The sequence below is a fragment of the Propithecus coquereli genome, unplaced genomic scaffold (genome assembly GCF_000956105.1).
Source record: "Propithecus coquereli isolate 6110/MARCELLA unplaced genomic scaffold, Pcoq_1.0 Scaffold575, whole genome shotgun sequence".
Lineage (NCBI taxonomy): Eukaryota > Metazoa > Chordata > Mammalia > Primates > Indriidae > Propithecus > Propithecus coquereli.
Window position 1 is genome coordinate 309,749 of NW_012151674.1, and position 21,626 is coordinate 331,374.

A 21,626-nucleotide genomic window follows, 5' to 3' on the forward strand; every position below is an offset into this window, starting at 1 on the left:
TCAGAGGGATGATGGCAAAGAAATTGTAGAGTATCTGGAGTGAATTCTACAGACTAAATTTCTACTCTGTCCCTTCTCTCCTCATTGACAGAGCCAAAATCTAGATGTCGAACTCGTGGAATTTGACATATTGACAATCCATTTGTTCATTACTTATTTTCTAACTTGTGTCTTCTGTTGGACTCTTGTATTGTTGTCATATATTGTTTTACACATTGGTGCTTTGACTTCCTCAATGAGAATGAAAGCTCCTTGAGGACAGGAGCTGTAACCCGGGCCTCGTTTCTCCTGCTCCTCGGCCTGAGCACCAGCCCACAGCCCAGCTCCCCATGGGTGCCGGGCACATATTTGTTTTGAATGATTACAAAATGAATGGTTACATTTTAGATAATCATTTTTAAGCTCTTGGAAATGATAAAAATGATCAAAGCACGATATATTGACTTAAAATTATAATGTGCACTTTAAAGCACCAAAAAGGTATTAGTGGAAATCACAGTATTTCATAAGAGCCCAAAAATTAATAACTCATGGCAATGGATCTCTCGTATCAAGAAAGAGGAGGGCATTGAACTAGATTTCAGAAAATGAGGGGCGTGATAAGTGTGAATCAGCGATGCAAAGCTGTTGCCTCCAGTACTATTTACAGCTCACGGACACCTTTCTCATGGGGTGAAGTATTTACAGTCAGCCTGGTTCTCCCCTCTGACTCTGCAGGCTACAGTAACTCACTGGGAGCCATGGGAAAGAGAGAAACCCCTCCCTCCAGGGGTCCTGGGCAGGGACAAATGGATCTCCCCTCCCCCTCCCTTATCTGAAGAGGGCTTCCCTGGGAGAGTTTATGGCAGCCTGCCCTGCAGCCTCTGGGTTAGAGAATCTGGCCGCTTTTGTACTACATAAAAAGGGCAAGTGCATTCATTATTATTATATTATTATACAATGTATAATATATAATAGTGATTATGCTGTCAGCAGCCAGAGTCTCTGACCACCGATCAGAGGCTGGGGTGACATAAATCTACCTAGTGAAGTTTTTGGAGAATCTATGTGAAGGTGAGAGGATTCAGCTGTCTATAATGTGGGCTATCAGTGAAGCAAGTTTCTTCCATAAACAACTTCGGAGGGTGGATGTAAAGGTATAGGGAGGATCTGGACAAACAGTAGTGTATGTATGATGTGATGTAAGAAAGGTCTCAATTGCCTCCTCTGAGTTGCGGAATGCTAATAGCTCTCATCCTTGCCTGTGACTGAGGCAGGAGAAAGGTGACTCAGAGGCCTGGAAAGAGCTAAGGGGCAGCCTTCAACTTCTTGGGTCAGATTCTTTACTGAAAACCTGGCCGGCTGGGTTTCACTTTCTGCTTTCCCTGCTTGCATCAGTGTCTTTGTCTAGGCTTTATCCAGGCCCCCTGCCTGGCCTGGGGTCAGAGGATCAATGGCTGTCTGAGTGTGGCTGAAATGGCTCCTCTTTGGGAAGCAAGAAGCAAGCTTCTAGGGACACAAGGGGTTCTCTTGTCCCGTCAGGTAGAGGGCCATGTGCTAAATTGTGTAAGCAAGCAAGCCTGGCCACACCTGGCCCTTAGTAGGACTGTGATCTTTGTTGAGCAACCGGAGGCACATGCATGACTACATATGCTTTCTTGGTCTTCCACTGCAGAAGGCACTAGGTGAGGAGTCAATTTCTTCCCGAAGTAGATGAAGCCACCCCAGCAGACCCAGGCTGAAACAGCCCAACTGGTCTCTCCCTTTGTATTACTGCACCCCAACCTCCAGAACTCTGGGTACTCACTGAGTTTACCGAGAGCTTTTTAGAATGAAGACAGCAGTGGCTTAGAACAGCCTTGCCTGACATTTGCAAAGAGGTGATTTACCAACAAAGCCTCTCCACTCTTTTCTCTCTCCCTCTGCCCCACCCCATCACACTGTCTGCCCTCCTTGAACCAAACGCCCCAGGAAGCCCACAGCAGAAAAAGCTCTTGAGACTAGGAATAACTAACCAGAGTGTCATCTGAGCACCTTTTCTGGGGCCGGGGTAATGAGAATTATTCAAATGCAATCATAAAAATGAGGCCAGCCAGGCAGGAAAGGGGGGAGGGAGAGTGGTGGCGGAGGAAAGGATTTCTTGCCAGTTTTAAGTTTCATAATTTCTGGCGAGTTCTCTTGGGGTCCACAGAAAATTTCACCTCATCTCGGTCCCCTCAGCAGCGGATGTCTGGGAACTGTGCCTCAGTTGTTCGCTAAGGAGGACTTGGCATGGGGGCAGGGTGCTCCTGAGTTCCTTGGGGGTCCGCAGCGTTCCCCATCCGACGCGACTCACGTTTGGAGGCTTCCTCTCGGGCGCGGGCGCCGTTCCGCCTCCTCGCCTCCCGCCCGCAGGAGCAGGCCCGCTCTGACGTCTGCGGAGAGCCTCCAGTAGAGGGAGACACTCCAGCGGCTCCTCAGACTTGGAAGCGGCCGGGGCCGGGAGTGGGTGGGGGCGATGGGGGGTGGGGAGAAAGGGGGAGTGGGGAGAGGGGAGGTGTGTGAAGGGGGGGTCCGGGGGGCGGGTCCCTGTGCCGCTGACGTCCCGAGCAGTGCTGGGAAGTATAGGCTGTGTTGTCACGCCGGTGTCAGTCTGATGAAGATTGGCATCAGGTAAGCTGTCATTCATTTCCATGTCAGAGACGCTTTTGCAGGCGGCGGCGGCGGCGCGGCGGCGGCTGCTGCTGCGGGCGGCTGCCTCAGAGCGCGTGTGTTTTATTCCAGTCCCCAAGCCAGAGTATTATTCATTGCGACAGGGCAAGGAGGAGAGAGGGAGAGAGGGAGGCAGCAGGGAGGAGAGAGAGGGAGGCAGCAGGGAGGAGGGAGGCAGGGAGCAGAGAGGGACGGCGGGAGCGTGCAGAGAAGCTGGGGAAGCGCCGGGAGAGCGCGGAGCGAAGCAGCGCGAGGGGCGGCGAGGCCGGGCAAGGAGGCGGCGAGAGCCGCGCGGTCCGCCCGCGCCCCGGCCCGGTCAGCGCGCAGCCCGGCCGCCGCCGCCGCCTCGCCCCGCTCGGGCCCGTGGCCGGGCGCGCATTGTCCGCGGGAGCGAGGAGCGGGGCTGCGGACCCGGACCGCCGCGGGCCCAACGCCCCGTAGCAGGCGGGCGGGGAGCTGAGCGCCGGGAGCGCCCCGGGACCCGAGAATAGGGACCAGCGCGCCGGCCAGAGCCCAGGTTTTGGCGGCTCCGGACTGGGCGCTCCGCGGGGCGAGGCTGGGAACCGTGGACCGGCCCCAGGTTCTCTTTCTCCCGGCTTCGGGCGTCCTTTGGGCCGGAGCTTACTCGGCGCCACCAGCTTGGAGCTGCCTTCGAGCGGCTGGAAGCGGGAGCAGCCCCAGACTGGGGCAGGGTGCCTGGAGTCAAGGAGCTGCGGCCGCGTCCGGCCAGGCCTGGGGAGGCAGGGCGAGCGGGGGTTTGCAGGATCAGTGGGGACTGGGAACACGAGGGGAGTCAGGCAACCCGGGATCCGAGGGGCCACGCTCAGGGACCCTAGCCCGGGGAGGGGCGAGAATTTGTAGGGTCACTGGCTTTCCGAGGATTGTTGGGGGTCTTTGGTGAGGTGGGGGGAGGAGTAGGGGCCCGCGGCGAGGCTTGGGAATCCAGAGCCCTCCTGGCTCCAGAACTAGGGGATGAGTTCGTAAAAGGGGGGACGGAAAGCGCTCAAAAACAGAGAGCTTAGGGGGATGGGGCAGGGTCCCGAATCTGCCGCGCAAAGTTTGCGTTTCTTTTCGGGTTAGCGACTGGGCTTTCCTGGCTCCCAAACCCGAAGAAGAACCCGAGGAATGAGCGAAATGGGCCGCCCTTTCTGGGAGCTCGTCACCGGAGAGCCTTGCGTTCCGGAGCGGCGGGGAGATCCCGGCTGAGAATTGGTGGCGTGGGGGGTTGTGGAGAGGCCCTGAATTAGGGCTGGGCTTTAGGACTAGGCTAGAGTTTGGGTTACAGGATCCAGGCTGTTTTCAGATCAGGATTGAAAGGCCGATGAGTAGTTTACACGCCGGCCAGAGCTGAGGGCTGGAGGTAGGAGTTGGGGGCCGGAGGAATGGGTGGCGTTTTTAGGATTCAGCCACGGGATCACAGCTCTTTACTGGGGTCGAGGCTATTGGAATTTGGGGAGGGTTGCGCGCGCGGGTCCTGACGCTCGGCAAGTGAAAAAGCGTTTAGGGAGGCGACGAAAGTAGTTGGTCCGGGCCATGGCAGACAAGCCCCGAATTTTTGCTGCTTCTCTCCAAAAGCGCTTCTGGAAGAGGAGAGGACTTGGGGCATACAGGACCCGCTCATAGAAGAGAGATTCTGGAAAGCAGACAAATCGAAGGGACGTTCTGAGCAAAGCGACAGGGCAGCCTCGCGGGGCTTGGAATGGGTCCGAGGACCCGACCCTGGTGGCTCGGCGGGCTCTGGGAGCCACTTGGGGCTCCGAAGGTGCAGCGCGGCTGGGCGAGTGCGGATGGCCCGCAGGGGCCGCGGCCTGCTATGGGGTGGGGTGAGGGGGAGCGCTAGCAGAGAGATGCCACATTGGGCCCAAGGAGTCGGGGCTGCGGCCGGCGGAGGATAGGACGTGCTCGAATTCGGGAGCCCTGATAGAAGCCTCCTCTTCGTCACTCGCAAGTGCTGCCTGCGCTTTCCCCCGCCCGTCTGGGAAGCCCACAAGCCTGGCCACCGGTGCAGTGCTCCTCCCGGGGGAGGAGGAAGCTCGGGGTCCCTTACCATCACCCTACTTGTCCCGGGACCTCTCCAGGGTATTAGCTTTTCGGATTTCAAATGCTCGCTAAGTGGTGGAATCCAAAAGCTTCGCATTTTAGGCGGATTTAGACGATCCTCCCCTCTCCAAATCTGAGAAAATGATGGTGTTCAAACATAACACGATGTGTTATCCAAAGCCCCAGCTCCTTGCCCTCCTGCTTACTCTGCCATTCTGGCCTTCCCGAGGCCCCAGGACCTTGGTGGAAGTGGAGGGGGGCGGTTTCCCTTTTCTGGTCTCACGATCTCCCACTCCAGCTGCATCCCCGTGGCTCAGGCCTAGCTTGGGGGTGTGTGGGGTGGGGAGAGGTCCCGACTGGGGAGGGAGGTTATCCCCTGGCCAACTAGAGAAAGAGTTTGTTGAAGGGTGGAGGGAAGGAAGGCTTGAAATGTCCTCCAAGCAATCTTGAGTCCGCCTTCCCAGCCCCTCTCCCTCTCGCACTCCTGGCGGGGAGAGCCAAACAACCCTTACGGGGCACAGAAGAAGCGCGACCCACGAGTGGCCGCGGCAGCCCGGGGCGCGGCGACTGCCGCGGCGGCCGAGCTCCGAGGCTGTTGTTTTGCAGGCTTGGAATTCGTGCGTTCTCTCTCCCGGCGAGAGCCTGATGGGGGGAGGGAGCCGTGACCCCGCGGAGACTCCCCGGTCACCGCCTCCCCTTTGTGAGCAGGAAAGGCATGAAAGCCAAGAGAATGAGAAGCTGCTCAGAATAAGGGGCAGGGGGTTACCGGAGGGAGATGGGCCCGACCACCGCTCTCAGTAAAATGCCTCGTGCAAATTGCACTGAAGTATACCCAACTCGAGACTGGCTGTTTTATGATCCTTTCTGGGAGTTTACTGCTCTCTGCTTTTAAGTCTATAGATTGCTTTAAGTTAATGAAAGTGCTGCTTTCAAAAGGGGCCTTTATTGTGCGGCAGTGGCAAATCCAGTACCTCCCCTTTACTCTCCCAAAATGGGCCTGTTTAAAAAAAGGGAGCTTGCTGGAGTTCCCACATGGACAGAGCTTGGAGGGAGGACGCCATGTGACAATGAGAATTAATAAAAGTCAATGTCCAAGTAATTCGGAAAGACAAGTTTGCTTCTTTTCCAGTCCAGTTTCATCTGTACGTTCCTATGTTGTTGCCTTTTGGGCTTTCACTGAGTCTGGCTGTAAATGCTGCTTGATGCCTCTGGAGCAGCCACCTCCCAGCATTGCTTTAGGTAGGCCTGACCCCGTTCAATTCAACCCAAACTGGATTTCAGGATTTCAGCCCAGCTGCCAATTCAAGCTGCAACTAAAATATTTACTTGGGCACTAGGGGAGGGGCTTTGCCTTGCATTTAGTAAGATAAATGGGTTTAAATGGCTAGGAACCTTGAGAAGGAACAAGGCAGGCTGTTTTTCAGTACTTTATCCCTTTTCGATCTATTTAGCACAAAAGGTGAGATGACAAGCTGTTTGACTAGGTCCTAACACAGAAACTGCAGTGGGGCTGGGCTGTGGCTTTGACCGCATGTCATAACCATTTATACTGTGGTTAGTTGTTCAAAGCTTAAAGCTTCTCCAAGCTGGGTTTCATTAACTCTACACCAGTTGCCTGGAAGTTCGGTAGCAATAAATTGTATAAACACATTTGAAGTAAGTTAGTGATGAAATAAGGAGAATTACTGTCTTGTGAGCGGAGAATCCTGAATTCATGGAGTTCCAGCTTAAATGGAAACATACCTCCTCTCCCTTGGCCTTGAAGTTTATGGGTGCACCAGAGTGTGTGTTAAATTTCTTTCTGCCATGTCCATCTTCAGCCTGGGGCTGTAACTCATTAGAGACCAAGGCATGCCTAGAAAGCAAAAAGGTTGGGTTTTAAAGGGATCTCTATTAGCCTGGTTTAGGAACCAAACGAAACCGATCAACCTGACTTCCTTGCCCTACATGAATACAACGGTGCAACATAACAGCAGCAGAGCAGGGGCAAATTAGATTTTTAAATGTTAGAGGCTTAATAATACTGTGTTGTTAGCAATTGAATTTGTTTTTATTAAAGAAACAACCAATAAAATTTATAGGCTTCCAACATGTTGCAAGATTTCCTTGCTATTTATTTAGCTCCCCCACCCCACCTTTCTGAAATTCTAACCCCAATTTCAGACTTTTGTTCCCGATTTATTTAATCTGGAGCACATTTTCTAAATTAGTTCGAGGAGGGTGAGAAAGGCTGTTATAAGTTTTCCTTTTTCCTCTGCTGTGTGGCACAGGACTGTGATGCTGTAAGATATATATAAACGTGTGATGCAATTGCTGGAGGTGACGGCATGTGAAGCAAAGTGTCTGGATCAAACAAAATGCAGATCTGGGTATGGAGAGGGTGAAAACGATGCTGCAGAGGAAAAACCGAGGAAGTTATATGGAAAATGAAATCATCGTGAGCCACTGTTAGCCTTGAGTCTAGCCAACACACCATGCTTTGTATAAAACACTTCGCATGAGATCCGTGACTTATTGAAGATTGAATTATACCGAGAAGCAGAATTTAGAGGGAGGAGCTGCACTGGCTGGGTTCTATCCAGGCACCATGGCCAGGATTGTTGCAGTGGGGATCTGCTAATTTAATTAAATCTAATACCTGATGGGAAAGGGAGGAAGGAGGGAGGGAAGTGGTCAGGAGATAATCCAGGTTGGCAGGTCAGCATGCTGAGCTAGTGTTTAGGCTGAAATTTGGGGGCCTGGCTGCTTCCTACCCTGTTACTGCGTGGCTACATGACTCAGGCGGGTCATCTACCTTGGTTTCTTCATCTGTAAAGTGGAATATATCGCACACAGCCCTCCTTAGGCTGTGAATAGTAAAGGGCAGGCGTGAACCAAGCACAGGGCACACTCTAAGTAAAGAAAATGGCAGAGAGAGTCACATTCTTCTGTGTGTTTTCTTTCCTTCCCTGGCTCCAGAGCCTTCTCCCACAACTCTCAGCAGGAACTCCTGCCTTTCCTCACATTCTGCAATTTGAAAACCCTGCTGTGATTCCAAAACCCACCTGTACTTTACCAAGAGGGGCAATTATGGCTGAGTTGGGGGATGTAGCTTGCTTCCTCCCAGTGGTGCTACCTAGAATGGCTTTCATGCATCAGGTGAACTCAGAATCTGACTTATCAGAAAGGTAGCCCTTCTCTTTATGCCGTTGGGAAGGCAAGGCCTGAGCCCTGCCTGGTGCGTGACGTCTCGCTGGGATGGGGGGATGGGGGCTGGTCTGCAGCTATCCACAGCCTGAACCTCACTTAGCAGTTTCCATGCTGGTAGATCAAAGCAGATTCTGGGCCAGAAAGCCCAAAAAGTTACAAAAGTGTATATGTGCTTGTAGACGCCTTCTGTTCCGGTGCCTGATTTTTAAAAGCTAGCTGTGATCCTGGAGACGTGGCTCCAGTGGAATGCTTGTCTTTAATTCTCTCTGGTCCATGGGGATTCCTTGGGGTAATTTTCCCTCCACATATCCTTCTCAGCCAGTCTCAGACAACCTCTTCGTCTCCGTTTTGATTGGGGTTGAGAGCAGGGAAGGGCAGAGAGACACAGGCTGGCGGTAGAAGGAGCAACATTTGGAGGACACAGTCCTACCAGAACTCAGGCTTTTCCTCCGTTCCAGAACCCCCAGGAGAGAGGCAGAAGCAAGCCCTGGGACAGCTCAGTTCATCTCACACCGGCAAGCAAGCGGAGCTTGGGAAGAGCTTGCTGCAAACGTGTTGCCTTCTGGGGGATCCGCTGTTTGGCTTGGATGCCTTGCCGCAGGCTCTGCCTGCCTGGGTTTCTAATTACAAGAAGGACGTTTCTGCTAAGACCTATCTCACTAAAAACACATCCCCGTGTGTAATAAGAAACCCTAAACCAGGCAGGATATTTTAAAACTGAAGCAATGAAGATTAGATTAAGTCTCCACCAAACAGCTTCATTCTTGTATTATTTTTGGCTGGAATGTGGAGAAAAGCAGCTGGCCCTGGGGCCCGGAGCAGACTCTGGAGGGTTCGGATGGGGCCAGAGTGGGTGGCGTAACTGTTAGTTCTCTGCTTAGTAGGAACGGGGCCAATTTCGGTACAGCTCAGTCAAGGCAGTGGGGTGCCCAGTGGGGGATGAGGGAGGCTGGGGTGGGGGAGGGGCCAGATCCAGATGGGCCAGAAAGTGGTGGCAGAATCTGCAGGTCATAGAACACTGAAGCTTTTAAATCCTCCACCTCATTAGGACCTAGTCTTTTGTGTTCAACTTATGCCTCCACCCCCACCCCCATTCCATGCCTACTAAACCCGGCCATCCTCCACACAGCCTTTGGAGGAACCTTAGTATATCGGGTACTTTTCTGGCTGGAGAGAGGGAGCAAATAGTTGTTTGAGATTCCTGGAAATAAACCTGGTAATCTGGCATCATGAGCCCTTGTCTTGTCCTGCTGGGATATTCATTCATTCCTTTGTTCCTTCATTCAGCAAATATTTATAGAGTGTCTTCTGTGTGTCTGGCACAGTCCTAGGCATTGACGAGATATGGCAGCAAAAACAAACAAAGCAAACACATGTGACCGGGAAGTCTGTCCTCAAGGAGTTTGCTTGTGGTGGGCTAGTGTGGAGTGTGGGCTTTATTTAGCACCAGACAAAACCGCATTCAGAGCCAACCCTGCTATTTACTTATCATATGAATTTAGACAAGTTGCTTAACACCTTTGATCCAGTTTCCCCATCTGTACATTGGGAAACAAAAACACACAGCTCGCAGCATTGTTGAGAGAGTATCTGCAAAGTACCCAGCACAGTGTCTGGCACAGAAGAGAGATGCGGTCAGGGTTTACTTTCCTCCCCCATGTTATTTTGGTGCTGATGATCCAGTTGGGGGATTATCCAGCTTCCTCTTTCTTTTTCTTTTTTGCTTCCCCAGGACGTGGCTTGGACCTTTTCACAGGTCACTGGCACCATCAACAAGTGCTGAACAAACAGCTGGTCCCCACTGTGGCCTGGTGCTGCCTGCTGTGTGCAGACCCCGGCTGCGGCTGTGGTAGAAAATAGGTCCATAGACCCTGACGACAGTTTCTGAGCGGAGAATGTCTGGGGGTGGTGGAGGAGGGGACACATAGAGCACACAAACATAGGAGAGGTGATGCACGGACACAGAGGTAACAGGAGAAAAGGCACAAACCAAGTGCTAAGCAAGGGAGGTAACAGTGGCATGGGGTGATGGAGTAACCGGGACAGAGCGGGTGAGCGCCCGGCACAGAGCTGGTGGAGGACCCTCGGGAGCAGGGCTGGGGGCAGGGGTGAAACACGAGCCTCCCCAAGTCACAGTGCTCTGTGCTCTCCTGGGGACAGCTGGAGAGCAGCCTGCACTAGAAGGAAGGGCTCAGCCCCTCTGCCTGTCCCAGGTGGCCAGGAGTGGGCTATCACTGCCTCAGGAATACCTTTAGGGCCTCCCCATTGGGGACGGGCTTCCCTTACACACTGAGGGACTTCTGAGGGGACCTTTCCATTTTGACTTCTCCATGGGTAGAGCTTAGGCTAATGAGTTAGTTCCTGAAGCAAACAAAGTCATTTCATTCCTGGCCATGGCACAGCTGTCTTACCTAGGATCCCTGCTTTTCCTAAGCAGAGAGCACAGAGACGATAGGCCCACACCTGGCCCTCTCCCCTCTCAGGGACCATGACACTGGTCCATGTCAGTGTGGTTGGAACGGTGGGGAGAACAGGGATCAGGAGTAGGAGTCAGAGGATGGTGGATTCACTCTGCACTTAGCCACTGACTGGCTGTGTGACCTTCAACAAGTGACTTACCTTCTCCAGGTGTTAATGTCCTTGCTCATCCAAGGAAGAGCTTGAACTTGTTTTCAGAGGCCCCTTTCAGCTCGAAGTTCCGTGATTTTTTGTTTCCTCCCAATTGAATTGCTTCATGGCTAGGCCATCATTGAAACCATCACCACCCCAACAACTCCAAGCAAAGAGTCATAGCAACATACAACAGCCACAAAGGCACAGACGGCAGGGGCTTGGTTCCTGGGTTGCCTTTGTGTTGTAGGGTCTTAAGGACATTGTGGGTGGGGCAGGGGAGTTGCCTTTGACTCTGCTGATGGCCTTCCTGGGGCAGGTGGATGTGTCCTAGCAATAGGGTTTGGCTCCATGAGGCAACATTTTCAGGCTGAAGACTCACCAGCTTTTTCATAAGAAGCAATGTGTACTTCTTTTGTTGAGACAGCCTGGTACTGGTGAAGGAACACAGGCTTTGGAGTCAGATTCTGGGTTCTGACCCTGGTTCCACTACTACTAAGTATGTGTCCTTGGGCACATCACTTAACCCCTCTGAGCCTCACTTTTCTTAGCTATGAAGTGAGGATAATAATAATACCATGCACACATAGGACTGTTGTGAAAACTCTAGAAGTATCTAAAAGGTTGTTGGCACATGATAAGCTCATGGTGAATGTTAGTTTTCTTTCCTGATAAAGCTCATTCTCACACGCTCTTGTTTGATCCTCTTAACTTTGTGAAGTAAGTAAAAAGGACATTATTGTATCATTTTATGATAAGAGAAACTAAGGCTCAGAGAGTGGCTGAAGTGGCAGGTCCAGGAGGTAAATGCAGATGTGTCCACCAGTTCAGGGCTGGGACACATGATTTAGGGTAGTCCAGGTCTATCTTTTGCAATGATGGTTCTTCCTTTAGCCTCTTGGAGACAAAGCAATCCCATTCTAAGCTCTGAGAGCTGCTCTGCCTGAGCTCTACCTAGTCTTCTGAGGGTCTTTTTCGAAGGAACCAGCTGAACCCATCTCCCCTGTTACCCATACATTTGTTTGGCAAATGCTGGGGAGAGCTAGTGGCTGTTATGGAAACCAAAACCGTAGAAGATCTATTTTTTACTCTCACAAAGCCTTCACTCACAGGTGGGGCTGGGCTGGCCAGCTCTGAGAGGTAGAGGCTGATTTAGGGGCAGGGAGATGTAGTGAAGGCTGTGGTGGGGGTGGCAGAGCTGTAGTGCAGCCTTGACCTGCCAGCCCAGGCGGGGAGCTGGACCCCTGGGGAGAAGAGAATGCCCTCGGGGGCTCATACCCATGGTCATCAGCTCACAGTCTGGACAGACATCTGTCCTGTCTAATTCCTATTAGGTAAAGGGAGGGCAGTCTCCCTGGATTCCAGGGTAGCACAGTGGGTCAGTGGCAGAGGAGGGGAGTGAGCCCCAGCCCAGAGCTTCCTCTCATTGTCCTCAGTGCAGCAGTACATTGTTATTGACACCCCTCTGCTCCGAGTCCTGTGCTAGGCCTTACTGTGACATGATCCCTCCTCCTGAGGCAGGTGAGTCCATCCTCTGTGTGGATGGTGAGTTCTAGCTCCAGGTCCAGGGACAGGGAGACAGGAGTCCAGAGAATTGGGTGTGTGCCCAGGGCCCCCAAGGTGACAGGTGCTTGTTCTCATTCCCGTGCCTGCCTTAAGGATCCATCCATCAGTCGACAGGTGTGGCCTGAGCCCACTACTTAATTAATGTGCATTAGCGTGTTGTGTGGGACTCGGTGGCCTCATGCTCTAGGAGCTATGTATTTTTGGGGGGACAAACACATGGACAAACATATGTCAAACTGAGAACAAGCTATGTGACCTTGACACGTGTCAACTTTTCTGGGTCTCAGCATCCTCATTTTATGCAATGAGGAGGTTAGAGTACCAAGGTCCCTTCTAGATCTACTCTTCTATGACTCCGTGGGCTGGACATGCTAAAATGTGTGGTCCAGTCCATTGGGCAGCCTGAGTTGGGAGGTGATTGGACACCAAGGGACATTTAGCCCATCCGTGGGAGGGCCTGTCTATCTCCACTTGGGGCGGGTGTGGGAAGATGGGCACGCAGTGGCAGCGGGCCTCACCTATTTGTATGCAGGGGCCGGGAGAGCTCCTGCCAAGAGTGGCCTTGCTGAGTCCTCCAGTTTCCAGGAGGGTCATGGGGACAGAAATCAGGCAGGAGAGCCTGGTGGTGTGGGAGCTCCCGACTGCTGCTGCCCTGTGGCCCGTGGAGCAGTGGTGGAGGGAACTCCTCTCCTGCCCCTCTCCCACTCCGCCCCTCCCAGCTCTGGGCAGAGACAGCTAGACTCACAGTAGGGCAGCAGTCCCCTGGGGCACCCCTGACTTGTGAGAGAGATTCTGGAGGAAAGCCAGGGAGCTCAGAGGGATTCCTCTGGAACCTTCCCTGGAGCCTGTTCCCAGGGAACGCGGCTTTGTCTTTTGCACTGGCTCAGCTCCCCCTGGGAAGGCGCCCCCATTCGTGAGAGCCTCTTAGTGGCAACAAGCTGGGGACTGCTAACTCCTATGGACTTCCAGATTGTCAGGGGAGCCCCTTTCCAAGCTGGACATCTGGTCTCCTGGAATCCTTTTCCAGGTCATTTCCATTGGATTTGAAGGGAAGGATGGAAGGAGAACTTTGTTCCCAGCAGTACTCTGGGGACTGCTGTTAGTAGCTGTCAGGGAAGAGGGGAACTTTCCAGCATTCTTGTTGCACAGAGTCCTGGAGCTGGCACGTGGCCTGACTGTGGTGGAACTGGACTCTGGGATGGAGGATAAGGGCCACCACAGCTGGCTCGCAGATGAAGGCAGGAGAAGGATTTTCCCTGGGCTCTGTGATTTCCGGGTAGCTGTGGAAGACCTCCAGCACGGAGGCCACAGACCAGCGGAGGCTCCTTTGCTATGTGCTGTTTCTGTGCTGGGCCCCGAGCTGGGGGCTCTCGCCACTATTTTATTGACTCATCACTGCAGACCTAAGAAGGCAAGTGAGGCTCAGAGAGGGTGAGAGACTTTGCCCAAGGTCATACAACTGGCCGTGTGGGTTCTGGGTCCAGCTGTCTTTCTAGCATAGCTCGCTGCCTGCCCTAGAGAGTTGTACGTTTTGGGGAAAGTTATTGAATTTCTGGTTCCCTTCTTTGCCACCCAAACCATGCACTCCAGTCCCTCATGTGAAGCTCGGTGTAGTACAGAAGGTTCTGGCTTGCGTAGGTCATGGGTGAAGAGATTATGGGGTGACAAGAAAGATGACTGAGGCAGGCCAGGGTAGAACAAGCCAAAAGCTTGGGGTGGGTCTTGACTCAGCCATCTGCTCACTGTGGGACCTCAGAAGCTGGCCTCACTTTCCTCAAATGGTGGCAATCACACCCACTGCCGGGCTGTGGAGAAGAGCAAATGAGTTAATAATGTATGTGGACGTGTTTTACACATTGTGTAAACGTCAATGAAAGCTCCTACACAGGGCCTCACGTGTAATATGAGGGGGGGAGAATTGGTTGGCACAGACTATATGTTTCTTATTAGTTTTAAAGAGAGCATACACACAAATTCACACTCCTTCTTGTACTCACGGCGTGATGACAACCATGTTTAAGTGATTAAAAGCTGGCAGGATGTCTTTCCGTGACTGCCCCGTGGCTGGGGCATGCGTGGTTCCCGCTGGGATCCCTGAGCACCTGGTGGTTTCTCAGCTTCCAGCTCTGTGTCAACCAACCTGAACTGGGGCCTACTATGTGCCAGTGGTTGTTCTCACTTACATTTTCCCTCCTAACCCAGTGCAGAAGGCCATCAGGGTCCTAGCGTGTGGGGGGTTGGCGTCTACGAGGTCCCGTCAGCTTGAATCAGGCTTTAGCTTCCTCCCTGCTGGTCACGTCCACTCAGTAGAACTTTGCTGAGCACCTTCTATGTGTCAGACCCTGCGGAGGTACTGGCGACATAACCCTGGGCTAGACAGCGGGCTCCCGGCCGGTAGGGTTCACAGCCCATGGGGCAGGAAGACATTCAAGTCCTGTAGGTAGGCAGGTAGGTAAGCCATGATAAGAGCCATGGAGGAGAGAAGTCCAGGGAGCCTCGAGAGCATCGACAGGGGACGAGACCTACTCTGGGGGTCTGGGAGGGTCTCGGAGGGCGTCCTAGAGGATGTTAGGTTTACGATAAGGCACGAAGGAAGATTGCAGTGAGGTAGGTAAAAGTAAGGACAAGAGTTCTGCTCACCTTGGCTGGCCTTGCCTGACCCCATGCTGAGTTATGTCCCTCTGGTGAGGCCCTTCCCAGGGAGAGAGTTGGCCAATCCCTGCATCCCTGGGGGCTCCTTCTCCATCTCAGGTAAGGGCAGAACAAGGTGAGAGGAAGACAGCCGGGCACCAGAGGAATGCTGTCAGGGGTTTTGCTGTCATCTGAGCTTTCCTGTCCAGGCTGTGTCACAGGGCACAGTGGATGCTGTTCCCACACCCCTAGCCCCTTGGTCCCCCGGCTAGTGCTCCTTGAGGGAATAGCTTTCAGGAGGAGCTTTTAAAAATGCAGGCATTCCTTTCCTGTTCTTCCTGTAGTCCCGCTTAAGACCCCCATGATATCCTGGGGGTACCCGGTGATGTTCACCTTCACGCCTTACCTGAGTCTGTTTTCTGGGAAGCCCTCGTGGACAGCATCTGTGAAATGGGGAGAAGTGACTCCACCCTTCTTTCTCAGCACCAGCCGTAGGAGGACTGTATTTACTAGCACACAATCTTTGGCAGATCTGACCCCTTCCCCTATATGGAAGGGAGTGAACTTGACATTGTCGTCTGAGGACTTGGTGCCGTGACCAAGGCTGTATCTTCCCTTCTGTGACACTGAGGACAATCAGTGAATATTTTGCACTTTGGTAGTTTGGAGGGGGAAGTGAGGAGAGGCAGCAAGGGGAGGCTCGGCAGACTGATGGCTTAAGTTACTGGGGCCATAAACCCAAAGTTATGTAGATGTGAAAAGGAAAGCTGATGGTCCCTTGCCCAGGTTCGACCAGCCCTAGAGTTGGCAAAAGGTGCAGGTTAGGGGTTAAAGCCCAGCTTCTGCTGCTTGCTGGCTATGTCATCTAGGACAGTTTCTTAACCTCTGTGAGCCTTAGTTTCTTCCCTTTTGTGAAATGGGAATAACAATGTCTCTTCGCAGGGGATTAAATGAGATAACACAGCAAAGAGCCTGGTCCAGTCCTGGCCTGTAGAAGGTGCTCATGTGTGTGAGTGCCTTTCCTGACACTTCCTTCTCTCTCCCCTGGATGTGGACTCAGGCACCTCTGCAGAGGCAGGAGGCAGGAGGGAGTGGGAGGCAGGAAGGTCATGGGCCTCTCCAGAGGGAACAGCTAGATTGGCTGATTGAGGACACAGGTAGGCTGGGACATTGATGTCAGGGCCTGGCGGGGCTTCCTGGAAGCAGGAGAGGCAGTGGTCCAGGTGTCTTAGAAGAACCAGACAGCGTAAGTGGCCTCAAGGAGGGCTTTGAAGCAGAGAATCACTGTAACAGGGAATAGGAAGGAAGGGAAGGAGGGAGGGAGAGAGGAAATGAACGTTTATGAAGTGTCTACTATGTGCTTGTCATTGATCTAGGTACTTTAGCACTCATTAATTGATTTTATAAATTTAGAAGCATAGAACTAGAAAGGACATGAGAAACCATCCATCTATCCCAACTTCTGTATTTTATATGTGGGGAAACTGAAGCTCAGAGAGGGATAGTAACTTGCCTAAGGTCACACAGGAAATCAGTGCCAGAGCTGGGTTAGAAACTGCCCAGGCCAGGATAGTTGGGGTGGATCAGAAAGACTAGGTTTGACCACAGACCACAGACACACTTGCTTACTTACCTCTTGAACCTCAGTTCCTTTATCTATAAGATGGGATAATAATTTTCAACTCAAGTGGCAGCCATGATAGGTGAAATGAGGTAGCCTGTGTGAAGTGTCTGGCATGGTGTCAGGGGCTCAGGTAGCTCAGGTCCTTTCCCTTTCCTGCCTTGCCCTCTCCCCACTTAGCTCATGACTCTGGCCATACCCACAGGACCGACCAAAGAACCCTAAGTTTGTCCTACCTCATGCCTCCATGTGCTCAATGAACAGGAGGCCTGTGGACTCATTTTTTCATTCCATTATTCGTCCAGTATTTATTGGGTACCTTGAGCGTATGCCAAGCGTGGTCTTGGTGCTGGGGATAGAAAGGTGAGCAAAATCAGGTAGGCTCTGTTCTGATAGGGTTTACAGTCAGATGGAGAATAGAGGCATTAATTTTAAAAAATCACCCAAATAAATATGAGAATATGAGCGTAATAAGAGCTTTGAGGAGAAGAACCTGAAACTGTGGGTACATTTAACGAGAAGATTTTGTTTGGATAGAGCAGGGCAGGGTCTCCCTGAGGGAGTGATGTTTGAGCTGGGACCTCACGGGAGATAGGCTGTAACTGAGTAAAATGGGAGGGAAGCGTGTTCCAGGCACAGGGAACAGGAGGTTTGAAGGCCCCAGCTGACAGGCAGCTGGGGGCTGGGGCAGAGTGGTGGGTCAGGGGTGAATCCCAGAGCTACGCCTCAGAAGAGCTTGCAAGAGAACCCAAGGAATCTGACTGTGAACCAGCTTGTACCTGTGGGGAGAGTGGGAGAGTCCAGTTTGAGATTCTGAAACGGAGAACAAGCTAAATGTGGCCATAGGCCTGGAGAGAGAAACAGATGTCTCTAAGCCTCAGGTTTTCTGCCCCTAAATCAACGTAATAACAATAAAAACCATAAATAGATTGCAGGTCCGTGATGGAGGGGAGGGAGGTAAAAATGAACAAATGGATAAGGTATTTTGCCCTCGTCATATATGTGAGCAGTGTCAATTTATTTATATTAAAGCTTAGGTGACTTGGGTTCATAACTGAATAAAAGCCAAAGTCCTTGCCATGGCCGAATCTGCACCTCCCCAATTCAACTCCTATCACTGTCCTCCTCACTCAGTCTGTTCTAGCCACACTGACTTCTAGACCTCTCTGTAGTAACTGAAATAAGTCATGTGTGCTTCTGCCTCAGGGCCTTTGCGCATGCTGTTCATTCTGCCTACAGCACTCTTTTCCCACATATCTGTGTGGTTTGCTTTCTTGCTTTTTCCAGGTTTCCACTCAAATGTCATCTTCTCAATGAGGCCTTCCTCGAAGGCCCTACCTAAAATGAAATCCCTTTTCTTCCATCCTCAGCTCTCCTTACCCATCTTTATTTTTCTTCAGAGCAATTATCATATTTTTGTCTCTTTTTTTCTTTGCTATGATCTAGAATAGTATTTGGCTATAGCAAAAGCCCAAGCAATGTTTGCGGAATGAATAAATGAATGAATGAACGAGGAAAGCTGATTGTTGGTGAAATGATGTGTTAGGTTCATTTAAAGATGCTTTTCCCTTACTCTGAAACTGACTCACGGAATGTCAGAATTGGAAGGAACTAACACACTGGTCTTTGAGCAACCTTCTCATGTCTTAACTGAATAAAGAGAGGCACAGAGAGGGAAGGGGCTGTGAAAGGTCACGTGGCGCAGAGCCAGAATGAGAACCGAAGCCTCTGGGGTTTACACAGGACTCTTTCTCCGAAGCTTAGGCTTTGCAGCCTGACACAGCTCCTGGGGACAAGGGGGCTGCTCTGTGGGCTCTGGCTCCCTTGAATTCTGCTCCCAGGGCCACGTGGCCTGGGGGGGGGGCTGTAATTTCGTTCCAAGATCTCTGATGCTGCTGCTCATCTCACCTGTGAGACATTTGGGGGCCAAGTTGGGGGATGCTGGTAAAGGCGGCTGTTGGCTACTGACAGGCAGAAATACCTCTTTTCCCGGGAAGTAAAACGAATGAACTGTCAAGGTCAATCCACAGGAAATGATTATTCAGCTCTGACTTGCTGTAAGTCTGCCTAACATGGGGAGTGTTAGAAGTATCAGATTCTGGTCCTGCACTTCAGGAACTTCTAGTTTAGCTAGGGAGACAATGTTTTACCAACATCGATATTAACATTAAAATAATAATAATAATAGCAAACATTTACTGAGTGCTTACTATGTCACCAGGCACTGTTCTGAGCACTTCACGCCTGTTAACACATTTAGTTTTCACAACCACTCTATGAGAATGTTGCTATACTTCTTTCACATTTGAGTAACCTGAGGCCCAGAGAGGTTGAACAACCTGTTTAAAGCCACACAGTAAGTGGGGGAGCCAGGATTTGAACGCAGGCAGTCTCTCACCAGCACCCATCCTCCTATCCATTAAGTTGAATAGTAGCACATAGAGTGCGAGATGCATTATGAGTCAGGGCAATGAGGTCCTGGGAGGAGGTTGCACTGCAGGCTGGGGTAGTCTGGGGTGGCCTCCTGGAGGAGGTGCTGCCTGAAGGAAGGGGAATGTTTGGATAGTAGGAGAAAGGCTTTGCCCTGATGGTTTTTTATCCTCCGGTGGAAGGGAACAGGGGTTAGGAGAGCCTGATGAGGGACGTGTGGTAAGGATAAGTCTCCTCTTCTCTTGATATTAATACATACATATGGAGACAACAGACCTGGGCGAGGTCCTCTACCTGCTGCCCAGTGAGGCCTGCGGGGAGGACCTGGCACTGGCCTCCCTCTCCCGTACAAATAGTTCCCTGTGGGCTTGTGTTGTGAAGGCTCTGCCTAATTTGGGTGAGGGGCCTCCTGGGTGAGACCCTCAGGATCCAGGCTTCTTAAATGTTTAGGGAACTTCAGAGAAGATTCGCTAAATGGTCTCCAAGATGGTGGCTGTTCCTTCTGTAAAATGGGCTAGTAACGCCCTTCTGGGGGGTGTAGTGAGCATCTGATGGGTCAATGTCTTTCAGGAGTCTGGCCCATTTGAGTTCAGTTGCGGAGCACCTCCTCTCTTCTGTCCACCCCATCAAACCCCAGCTCAACCCAGACTGGCTACTCTTGGCCTTAGCTTGGAGCTGGGACACAGAGTAAAGGTTTCTTAGATTGTGTGACCTGTCCCTTTGTGCTAGGAGACAGGGCTAAAGCTCTTCTCCTCAGAGAAGGTGTCATGGATAATGTCCCTCAATTATGTTTGCATTTTAAAAATATATTTGCTTTCTTTCAGAGCCACAAAGCATAAGAAAGCCTTAGTCATATGGTGGCCAACCATCCTAGGACTATAATGGCTTTAGCACTGAAAATCTATTGTCTGTGCACCCCTTCAGTCCCAGGTATCCTGGGGCAGTTGGTCACCCAATGAGTCAGGAGAAACGGAGAGAGTGTTGTGGGACTGGGGGCTCATGCTCCCACTAAAGGCTGTCCCTTGCTCTCTCCACATGGCTTCTGAATCTCCCAGCGATAGGCGGAGGTCAACAGGAAGCCTAGTTGAAAGGTAAAGGCCTTTGGCTTCAGACAGACCAGAGTTCAAATCTCCTGTCTACTGTGTACCATCAGCTTGGCTTTGGCCACTTGGTCTTAACCTGAGTCTCAGTGTCTTCATTTGTAAAAGTGGGGACTATAATAACTAACTATGTCATGGTGCTGTTTGGGGACTCAAATGGCTCCAGGCATATAAAGTACCTGGCACACATCATAGGTGTTCTGTACAACAGGCTAAGCCATCTGAGCCTTTGCTTTTATTCCCAGTGTGCAGGATAGGATGGGAAGAAGTCACTGCTTTCTCTCAGAAAGGCTTCTCCGAATCAGCTGCCCCTGGCCTACTCCGTGGCATTGTCCTAGCCTGCCAGCAGCTCCAGAGAGGGGGCCTGGGAAGGACCCTTATTTTTTTTGTTGTTGTTGTCTTGTTTTTTCTTTTTTTGGTGGGGAAAGAGATAAAGACAGGAGACCTGCTCTTGTCCCTGCCCTTGAGGCTGGGCTGATGGCCAGACTCTTGGGGCTTTAAATGTGTCTTTTCCCCCTTTCCCTGAGTCTTTTCACTTTCTGGAACATAGGAAGGCTCATTACTGTTTGGAATCAATGAAACTTGCAGGAGGGACCACAGAGAGCCTCTGGTCTAATTTGGCCTTTTCTGAGATGAGGGCCTTGACACCCAGGGAGGTGGTGACTCATCTGAGGCAACCGCTGATCAGTACCCAGGTCTTCCCAGCCCCTGGCCCAGAGCAGCTCCTGGTCCAGTAGGCTGGGGGAGTCCTTTCAGCTCCAAGGGACATGGTACACGATGACTGCAGCGTGCAATGGATCTGTTTTCTGACAGCAGATTGTCTGCTTTGTGGATTATTGGTGACACATATTAAATTCCTGGCCAGGCCTGGCGTGGTGGTTCACGCCAGTAATCCTAGCACTCTGGGAGGCCGAGGCAGGAGGATCGCTTGCGGTCAGGAGTTTGAGACCAGCCTGAGCAAGAGTGAGACCCCGTCTCTACTAAAAATAGAAAAATTAGCTGCGTGTTGTGGCATGTGCCTGTAGTCCCAGCTACTTGGGAGGCTGAGGCAGAAGGATCGCTTAAGCCCAGGAGTTTGAGGTTGCTGTGAGCTAGGCTGACGCCATGGCACTCTAGCCCGGGCAAGAGAGCCAGACTCTGTCTCAAAAAAAAAAAAAAAAAAAAAAGCAAAAGAAAAATTCCTGGCCAGCTACCCTCTGCCACTTAAGCCTACTCCTGGGCCACCTCTCTGATGGAGGCCAAGCTGTGCTTGTGAGACATTGACTGTTTTTTTTAATTAACTTTTTTACATTGACTCTATTTAATGGTCATGCTAAACTAATAAGATAAACACCATTTCCAAAGACATTCTAAAATTCACAAAAAGAGGTGACTTTTTTTCAATTCAACTGTTTTCTTGGATTAGCCACCCTACAATTGACCTTACTGAGCTGAGGGCATCAGCGGATTTCATTCACTCGATGAATGGGGTGTTCGTTAAGTGCCAATATGGGCAGGGAACGGTTACAGAGTGGAGAACATGAATTGGCTATTACTCTGAGCTGAATGTGTTCTGTTTCCTGTGGGGTTTTCTTCTGTTGCTTGTGGACCCTCCATTTGCCTCAACTGTATTTTTAATTTGTTGAGCACACACTGTGTTCTAGCCACCATGGAGGGAGACAAAAGATGACAAGATTTGGTCTCTGCGTGAAGGAACACACAGTTTGAGCAGGAAGAAGCATGAAAACCACGGAAAGCTAGATTATAGTGAAGGAGTCACATAACAATAC

At 51.4% G+C, this 21,626-nt stretch overlaps 1 protein-coding gene across 4 annotated transcripts in view; it reads left to right on the forward strand.

Annotated features, from left to right (window-relative positions):
* Window positions 1–2,517: 2,517 nt before the first annotated feature.
* PKNOX2 (PBX/knotted 1 homeobox 2) overlaps window positions 2,518–21,626 on the forward strand; it is a 257,241-nt gene continuing 238,132 nt past the window's right edge. The window contains exon 1 of one of the 4 annotated variants that reach the window (XM_012658147.1): window positions 2,518–2,631. The gene's annotated coding sequence lies outside the window, so the exon portion shown is untranslated. The remainder of the gene's footprint in view (window positions 2,632–21,626) is intronic. The other 3 variants (XM_012658151.1, XM_012658148.1, XM_012658152.1) reach the window with 3 other exon arrangements.